At 45.0% G+C, this 9,510-nt stretch overlaps 1 pseudogene; it reads left to right on the plus strand.

Annotated features, from left to right (window-relative positions):
• The first annotated feature begins 3,623 nt into the window (after positions 1–3,623).
• LOC124557503 lies at positions 3,624–3,741 on the plus strand (annotated as a pseudogene).
• The last annotated feature ends 5,769 nt before the right edge of the window (positions 3,742–9,510 follow it).

Genomic DNA, 9,510 nt, shown 5'->3' on the forward strand with positions numbered 1-9,510 from the left:
CATTCCAAATACCTTAGCTCGAAAATGCGCTGTTGTCCAAGCTATGAAAGTAGAAGATAACCCAAGGCGAGTAAGTTATTGTAACTCGGCGTAAACCATAGCAATATCTACGCATTTTCCATAACGCGTAATTCCAAGGAGGTGGAGGTAATATGTGCCCACCAACAAAAAAAACTTTAAAAAATAAATTTCGTTAAATATGTTTAACTTTTATTAAAAATATACTTTTTAAATACATACTTATGTACAGTGTGGCGCACATAAAAATAGCCCGTGTAAGGATAAAGGAAATGGGGTGAAATCACAGAAACGAAGAGCTGAAATGGACTTACCAGTTATTTACAGTGAAAAACAGAATGGCTCAAATGGTTCAAATGGCTCTGAGCACTATGGGACTCAACTGCTGAGGTCATTAGTCCCCTAGAACTTAGAACTAGTTAAACCTAACTAACCTAAGGACATCACAAACATCCATGCCCGAGGCAGGATTCGAACCTGCGACCGTAGCGGTCTTGCGGTTCCAGACTGCAGCGCCTTTAACCGCACGGCCACTTCGGCCGGCCGAAAAACAGAATGAAAAATACAGTTATAGAAGATGCTGAAAGTGAGCCCCTGTATAGTTGTGCACGTCTAAACATACTCAGGTACACCAGGCGTAAAGTTCGGGTATCGATGGCGGCAACTTCACGAATGATGTTGCCCTTCAGTTCCTGTACTATGTGTGGATTTGTTTCATAGCCCTTGCTTTTGAAGTATCCCCACATGAAAAAAAAAAAAATCAAATGTTGTTAGATCCGATGAACTAGGTGGCCATAAATTTTTACTGACAGTTCGTCCGGGGTACCTTAGACGTGTGGTATGTTGCCCCATCTTGCTGGAAGAAGCAGTATTCTCTTTCATATTCAGTGAGCTGAGCACAAAATGTATCAAAAATTTCCTGTATGCAACCGTGTTGAGAGTAGGGTCAAAATATATCTGTCCAATGATGCGTGTTTCTGTTACGCCGCACCAAACGCCGGTTTTTTTTTTTTATCATGGGGTGGTTGCTGACACACAGTGTTTGGGTTCTTCTTTCCCCAGTACTTTGTTTTCTGTGAATCCCTATGACCGGAAAGATGAGACCATGCTTTACCACTCATAATGTAATGGAAAGGGTCTAACAAATCTTCGTTGATATTATGCAAAAGCCACGTGCAGTAATCTACAAGTTTCTGACTGTCTTCCTCCCGTAATTGGTGCACAACCGTCACACGATTTGGCTTCAGATTAAGACTTTTCAATACCCGCTGGCAACACCCCCTACTTATATGCGCCTGTTGGGCCAATTTACGTGATAAATTCTTTCGGCTATAAATAATTCTTCGGCAAATGTCTGCAATAACTTCTGGCGTGCGAACTGAAGAAATTCTTTGTCGTTTTACATTTTGCACAGATCTGCAGGTGCGACTCTGTATTGCCCTCTTTGCTGGTAGTCCTCTATCCGGACTCATGACCCCAAAAATTTTGCGAATTTCCTTAATCGAACCTGTTTTCAGATATGCTTCCACAATTTCAGTTCTATCGAGGAAGTCATTTTGGAGACCGTAAAGAGAAAAGTCTAACTACACTTACGAAATAAACTGAAATAGCCTACTAATAGAGCATGCTAACAACCAGTTATTGCCCAAAACTGTGCATTGTTGTATCTGTTTATTCCAGAAGTCGAAATATTGCATTCGCATTCAAGGGGGAGGCGGGCTACTTTTAACTACTCCACCCTACGTAAGTGGGGCACAGAACCTCAAAAGATATTTTAGCACAATTTTAGCAACAGGCACCCATTTACCGTAATGTATACACAGTGTGGAGGAGTACTTTTATGACCACAAAAAGTGTTCAAATTTCGTTAATTGTTGTTGATTTTAATTCTCAAAAGACTTTTTAATGTTACACAGGTGTGTGAGAAGAGTCCTGAATCTGAAAATATCAATATGATATTTCTTGTGGAAAGACACATAAATTTTTAAGTTTTATTGAACAATTTAAAACAGTTACGGTATCTTATATAATAAATCATTAAAAACAATAAGTATTTTTCAAAATTTTGAATATAATGTCCCAGATTAGATTCCAATATCTTCAAAGCGTTGGCGCAAAGTAACCCCTCCTCCCTTAGTATTGCGAAGGTTAAACCAGAGTGCAACACTGTGAAATTTCCCTGCTCATCTTGTTTACAGATGTGGCTATTTACCTATGGAGGAAGCATTTAAAACGTCTAGGACTGTCACCTGTGGGCGCATGAAAATCTGCATTAGATTCAAGAACATGGTAACCAGTAAAAGGTATTCTGTGAATAATGGGCAGAAATTATCGGTGACAACTTGACTGAATGTTTCCATTCTATCTTCTCCATTAAAGGTACACAATAATTTACAGTTTTTGCAAGTGTTATTGCCCGTACTGTCGGAAGATCTCTCCACCTACGCTACATGGTTCCAAAAGGATATGGTTCCATCAGGAATGCGCAAGGTCGCGTTTCCCTGTGGGTGACAGATGATTTACGTTCCGCCAGCTCTGGCCGTGTTTTGCAGGTTTTCCTTAGGCTGTGAAGTGAATACCGGAGCTGTCCCCAATATTTCTGCAAATAAAATCCACCTTTTGCAAGCGATAGTAAGTAAAAGAAACGAAATAAAACTCCCTACAATCCTATGTGTGGAGAGAGTACATAGCATGTCTTAGAATAGCCCGCTCCTCAGAGAGGAGAATGATACGCAGGAAAAAAAATGAAAAATACATTCCGCGGCCACTTGACATTTCGACGTTAGTACGATAACTGAACAGAGGTATATTCTTACGGTATTCCACAGTGAAATAGTTTCAGGAAATCTAAATCATTATTCATCCTTTTGTCAATCATACCTGCCTGAAGGAGAGGAGGATACGAAACGAAACATCACGGGTTGGGAGAGTAAGTGACATTATTTCAGTGATTACATGACCGAGTAAAATTCACAAAGAACTTGGCTGAGTGAGCATACTTATCAGAATGACGTTACACCCCCTCTGACCCGGATGAATACACTGATTCGGTGGGCAAGCGTGTCATAAAACCGTTTTATCTTCCGCTCAGGAAAGGTGGCTCACAGTTGCTGTAACTGCTCCTTGATATTCTGAATACTGGTACTGGGACACAGTTGATACCCGAGCTAGTCCCTTGCATATTCAGTAGAGGAGAGATTTGACGATATTGCTGGCTACAGAAGTAACTCAGCATCATGCGTACATGCGTCATGTGTGTATTGGCATTGTCATGTTGAAAAATAGCCACACAATACTATCGCACGAGAGGTAAGAATGAGGATGCTCCCCTCAATTCCGATCAGCCGTCACCTGAAGTCGTAGACGATGGCTCTCCACTCTATGACTGAAGTCACACTGCTGTGCTCTCCAAGATGAATGGGACCACAGGTCGTGTAGCCCCGATGCTAAGGACCGCGATGGGCATTCGGGATCTGGAGAACCGCGATTAATCACTGAACACAGGGCTACATCATTCATCAGCAGTCCACGATTCCTGGTCATGGCATCACTCCAAACGTAGCCGTTTGTGTTGCAGTGTTAATGGCAGCCTTTCCATGAGACACGCCAATGGCCTTACCGCAGTGGTAACACCGGTTCCCGTCAGGTCGCCGAAGTTAAGCGCTGTCGGGCTGGGCTAGCACTTGGGTGGGTGACCATCTGGTCTGCCGAGCGCTGTTGGCAAGCGGGGTGCACTCAGCCCTTGTGAGGCAAATTGAAGAGCTACTTGACTGAGAACTAGCGGCTCCTGTCTCGTTAACTGACATATGGCCGGGAGAGCGGAGTGCTGACCACATGTCACTCCATATCCGCATCAAGTGACGCCTGTTGGTTGAGGATGACACGGCGGCCGGTCGGTACAATTGGGCCTTCATGGCCTGTTCGGAGGGAGTTTAGTTTATTTTACGCATGGGGCACAAATTCAATTGTCCAGCTACTGTTAGCGCGAGATGACACAGAATGTTCCAGAGAGACCATTACCTGTTCTCGGATGGCAAGCGCTGATGTTGAGAGGCACCCACATGCCTTGCTCATACTGTGGCATCAAACAGTCAGGCCTGCAAGATGAGTGGTCTGCCAAGCGAGTGGATTCATTCTTATTTATCGAGTAACATGAACTCTCGTACTCACAATTAAGTTACAAATTATCCTCCTGTATGAATAATACACAACGGAAACGCATATCTGACTATCAGTAATTTACAGAACTCTGACTGTTCACTACGCACTGGCAATACCACATTTTCTTTTTGTCTTTTATTTAACGGCTTTTATCAACACTTGGGCACCGCACTGAATATGAATGGCGCACACATTATAAATTCGGGACATCATGACAACATACAATTCGAAGGAAAATTCCACCAATCTTTTTCTTTTCACTAACTTATTTATTCCAATAAATTCTATAACCTAAACACACAAATTCTATAACATACAACAATAACACATGAGAAATTCCGCTCAGTGGGCATGGCTTAACATTGGTGATTCTCTACCTTATGGTCTCGTAATTATTTAACGCTACAGTGCACTTTCTGGATAGGATGGTGGATCTTTTATTATATCTCACACTTCGACTCTCACAATCATCATCACGAAACTTTCCTCCAGACCGAGCAGTACAAAAGGAACACGCATAACCCACTACCTCTGCAACTACCTAGCTACTCTCCCATGCAAACCACACATACCCAAATTACATGACATACACCACACTACAACAAGGAATACAACACAATACATAGTCACAACACTATCACTTTCAGCTTTTCCCACTTCAATTAGTATTTATCCCAGTTTCACACGACACTGCCCCACTTCGTAATTCTTCTTTCCTACTATTGAACTCTAGAGATATATGCACGTCTTCCTGTGCAATGCAAGCCAAGTGGCGTTGCTGGATAGACGGCTGACTCACCTTGCTTCTCTCTCAGAGCATTATACACTCCTGGAAATGGAAAAAAGAACACATTGACACCGGTGTGTCAGACCCACCCGAGAGCGCTGTACAAGCAATGATCACACGCACGGCACAGCGGACACACCAGGAACCGCGGTGTTGGCCGTCGAATGGCGCTAGCTGCGCAGCATTTGTGCACCGCCGCCGTCAGTGTCAGCCAGTTTGCCGTGGCATACGGAGCTCCATCGCAGTCTTTAACACTGGTAGCATGCCGCGACAGCGTGGACGTGAACCGTATGTGCAGTTGACGGACTTTGAGCGAGGGCGTATAGTGGGCATGCGGGAGGCCGGGTGGACGTACCGCCGAATTGCTCAACACGTGGGGCGTGAGGTCTCCACAGTACATCGATGTTGTCGCCAGTGGTCGGCGGAAGGTGCACGTGCCCGTCGACCTGGGACCGGACCGCAGCGACGCACGGATGCACGCCAAGACCGTAGGATCCTACGCAGTGCCGTAGGGGACCGCACCGCCACTTCCCAGCAAATTTGGGACACTGTTGCTCCTGGGGTATCGGCGAGGACCATTCGCAACCGTCTCCATGAAGCTGGGCTACGGTCCCGCACACCATTAGGCCGTCTTCCGCTCACGCCCCAACATCGTGCAGCCCGCCTCCAGTGGTGTCGCGACAGGCGTGAATGGAGGGACGAATGGAGACGTGTCGTCTTCAGCGATGAGAGTCGCTTCTGCCTTGGTGCCAATGATGGTCGTATGCGTGTTTGGCGCCGTGCAGGTGAGCGCCACAATCAGGACTGCATACGACGGAGGCACACAGGGCCAACACCCGGCATCATGGTGTGGGGAGCGATCTCCTACACTGGCCGTACACCACTGGTGATCGTCGAGGGGACACTGAATAGTGCACGGTACATCCAAACCGTCATCGAACCCATCGTTCTACCATTCCTAGACCGGCAAGGGAACTTGCTGTTCCAACAGGACAATGCACGTCCGCATGTATCCCGTGCCACCCAACGTGCTCTAGAAGGTGTAAGTCAACTACCCTGGCCAGCAAGATCTCCGGATCTGTCCCCCATTGAGCATGTTTGGGACTGGATGAAGCGTCGTCTCACGCGGTCTGCACGTCCAGCACGAACGCTGGTCCATCTGAGGCGCCAGGTGGAAATGGCATGGCAAGCCGTTCCACAGGACTACATCCAGCATCTCTACGATCGTCTCCATGGGAGAATAGCAGCCTGCATTGCTGCGAATGGTGGATATACACTGTACTAGTGCCGACATTGTGCATGCTCTGTTGCCTGTGTCTATGTGCCTGTGGTTCTGTCAGTGTGATCATGTGATGTATCTGACCCCAGGAATGTGTCAATAAAGTTTCCCCTTCCTGGGACAATGAATTCACGGTGTTCTTATTTCAATTTCCAGGAGTGTAGTGTGAATCAAGCGTCACACGGAAACATAACATGCAAAGTAATATTAAGAGCATATTCATCACACACGCGAGTCCTCAACTGATACCATGGACGAGTACTTCTCTTTATCCTTTGTCTCATACACAGATTGAGACTCACACAGTACTCACCACGTGGAAGTACTCGTCTCTAATTTCAAGTCCAGCACGCGCCATTTCTTAAATATTTCTACTTTTGGTACACACGCTATTTCTTAAATATTTCAACTTATTGTACACACGGAAGTATTCAACTTATTGCTACACGTGGTTTCATTGTGACCGTTGGTCACTTCCGAAGATTACTACGATCCCATTAATATTACCTGCCTGACATTTAATTCTCCCCACAAAAGTTCCTGAAATAGAGAAATTATTATTTGAAACTACTCTTAAATATTCCACATGCATACCATGTCTCCACTCTTTTGTCTTTATGGAGCACACCCAAGACAGGTCTTAACAGCACAAGATCCAGCGGCAGAGTGCTGAAACATGGCCGTTCTTCAGGTCCTCTCGCACCTCTGCTGAAGTGGGGGAGCACCTTGCTACCATATTGGTCAGCCACATTTCAGGCGCTCAAAGATCAGGTAAATTTCATCTCTTTGGTCCTACCAAAGGTGGCCAAAGGATCGTCTCAAAGATGATCATATACTCACATTCACTATCTGCGGTTAGCAGACGACCATACATTCATTCATTTCACAGATCTCACCAAACTGGATGTAGGGATTTACTTTGTGGGAGTGCACATGTGATCAATTAAATAAATAAATTGTCATTATTTCCCACACTGGTATCCGGCTTTGGTGTATTAATTGAAATTGAGTTATTTTACAAAAAAAAATGTGTTGTTCTGACAAAAATAATGAAGTATGTTGTACCTATTTTCAATGTCGGGCGGTACTGTACCCTTTCAATGTGAAGGCATTACGATGTACGTGTTGTATAATACGGCAATCCTCCCTCGTAATGAGACGTGATTGAATGGAACCTTGACGATAAGTATGCCGTGTGGTCCAACTTCTACCTAGTGTCACGTAGGATTGCCCCACAAATCCGGATGTTGCACGATTAGACCAGCCGAGCAAATGGGGACCCTCCATGAGGAGTACGTGGCATCTTATTGGTGTTCACAGTGATCGCTCAACACCTGATGCTGTTTCACGCCCCTCACGCACCTTAACAGGCCCGATAGCACTGAACTTGGGTAACGCTAATGGTCTTTGGCGGTCTTTCTATTTGCCACAGAGAATAGCAACTCTTAATCGTTTACATAACCGCCGACGGTGTGTACGTACACCAGGTTATGTTGACATCTGGCCATGTCTTCTGGGTGTTTATCTTTTTTTTGTCAGGCAATGTAATCCACTTCGGTGCCAGTAAGACCAGAGCGTCTGATTGGATGATTTTATCCGTTTATTAACACAAGAAAAAGGTTTTTCGTCTGATTCTACTTTCGGAAACAGTGAACGCAACTCTCTGTGCTCTCCTTACCTCCATCTCGGTTTCGTTCACCTTTCTGTGTCAAAGAGGCTTGCATTTCGCTTGTATGTATGATGAAACTCCGTTTGCTTTCGTATCAACTTTCTGACATGGCTATTGAGAGACACCCACACCCTTACTGACTCTTACTTGCAGCTGGCCTTCCTGAATACCATTTGCGAATAGATCATTGAAGAGCGATACTGGTAATGGAAGTCATCTTCGCCATACACTTGCCTATCAGATGTAAATTTTGATGTAGAAGGATGAAGCAGACAATTACATTTTTTTCCATGTATAATATTAAATTGCTGTCCGCAGCTCGTGGTCTTGCGGTAGTGCTCTCGCTTCTCGCGCAAGGGTCCCTGGTTCGATTCCCGGCGGGGTCAGGTGTTTTCTCTGCTTCGAGATGACCGGGTGTTGTGTGTCCTTCCTCATAGTTTCATCATCATTGACTCGCAAGTTGCTGAAGTGGCATCAACTAAAAAGGACTTGCAGTACGGCAGCCGAACAACGCCACATGGGGCCTCCCGGCCAACAACGCCATACAATCATTTCATTACATTACTGTAATTAAAATGACCATTTATAAACACATTGGGACCCCATTGTGCTCTTTGTAAGAGTCAAGTACCTTGGCACCGAAAGCTACAGTTCGGTATGTTCTGAATTGTCTGAAATAAAGTTTTAAAATGACGTGTCAAGCCACAAAGCTAGAGGTCACAAGGACTAAAAATAAAGTTTAAATTAAACTATATCGTTACATAGACGTTTTAAGATCTCAAACATCTGTAATGCATGTATGGACACTGAAGCTCCAAATGAAAATTTCTACTAAGGCCAAGATTAGCCACTACACCACCCTGGCACAGTGGCTTTGCACAGCTGCACAGACTGCCCTACCAGTCCTAGCTCCTCAATCCAAATTCCCGTTCACGCCTCACCCAGTTTGTATTTCCAGTAAACTCGAACAGCATTGCAGAGGCTTTGCAGCTGTATTTCAATAGCATCTCAGCATCGAACAAAACGGGGGATCCTGCCCGAAACTCACGCATAGGTGCTTTAATCAAATGAAACTATATGGTTCAAATGGCTCTGAGCGCTATGGGACTCAACTGCTGTGGTCATAAGTCCCCTAGAACTTAGAACTACTTAAACCTAACTAACCTAAGGACAGCACACAACACCCAGCCATCACGAGGCAGAGAAAATCCCTGACCCCGCCGGGAATCGAACCCGGGAACCCGGGCGTCGGAAGCGAGAACGCTACCGCACGACCACGAGATGCGGGCTGAAACTATATGGATCCAGAAACATTTTCAAGTCTCAAACATCTATGATGTATAAATGCAAACTGAAAAGACAGATGAAAATTTGTACTAACTCCAGGATATGAACCTGGCATCTCGTACTCAGTAGCGAGATCACTAACCACTACACCGCTGAGGAAAGTGGCTTTGCAAATCCCACGATGTCTGAGAACCGTATAGTTTCATTAGATTAAAGCACCTATGCCTTGGTTTCAGTCAGAATTTCCCGTTTCTTTCGATGCTGAGGCGCTATTCCAAAAAAGTTGGAGAACCTCTGCAATGATCTTCG

Source organism: Schistocerca americana, chromosome 1 (assembly GCF_021461395.2).
Source record: "Schistocerca americana isolate TAMUIC-IGC-003095 chromosome 1, iqSchAmer2.1, whole genome shotgun sequence".
NCBI classification, from domain to species: domain Eukaryota; kingdom Metazoa; phylum Arthropoda; class Insecta; order Orthoptera; family Acrididae; genus Schistocerca; species Schistocerca americana.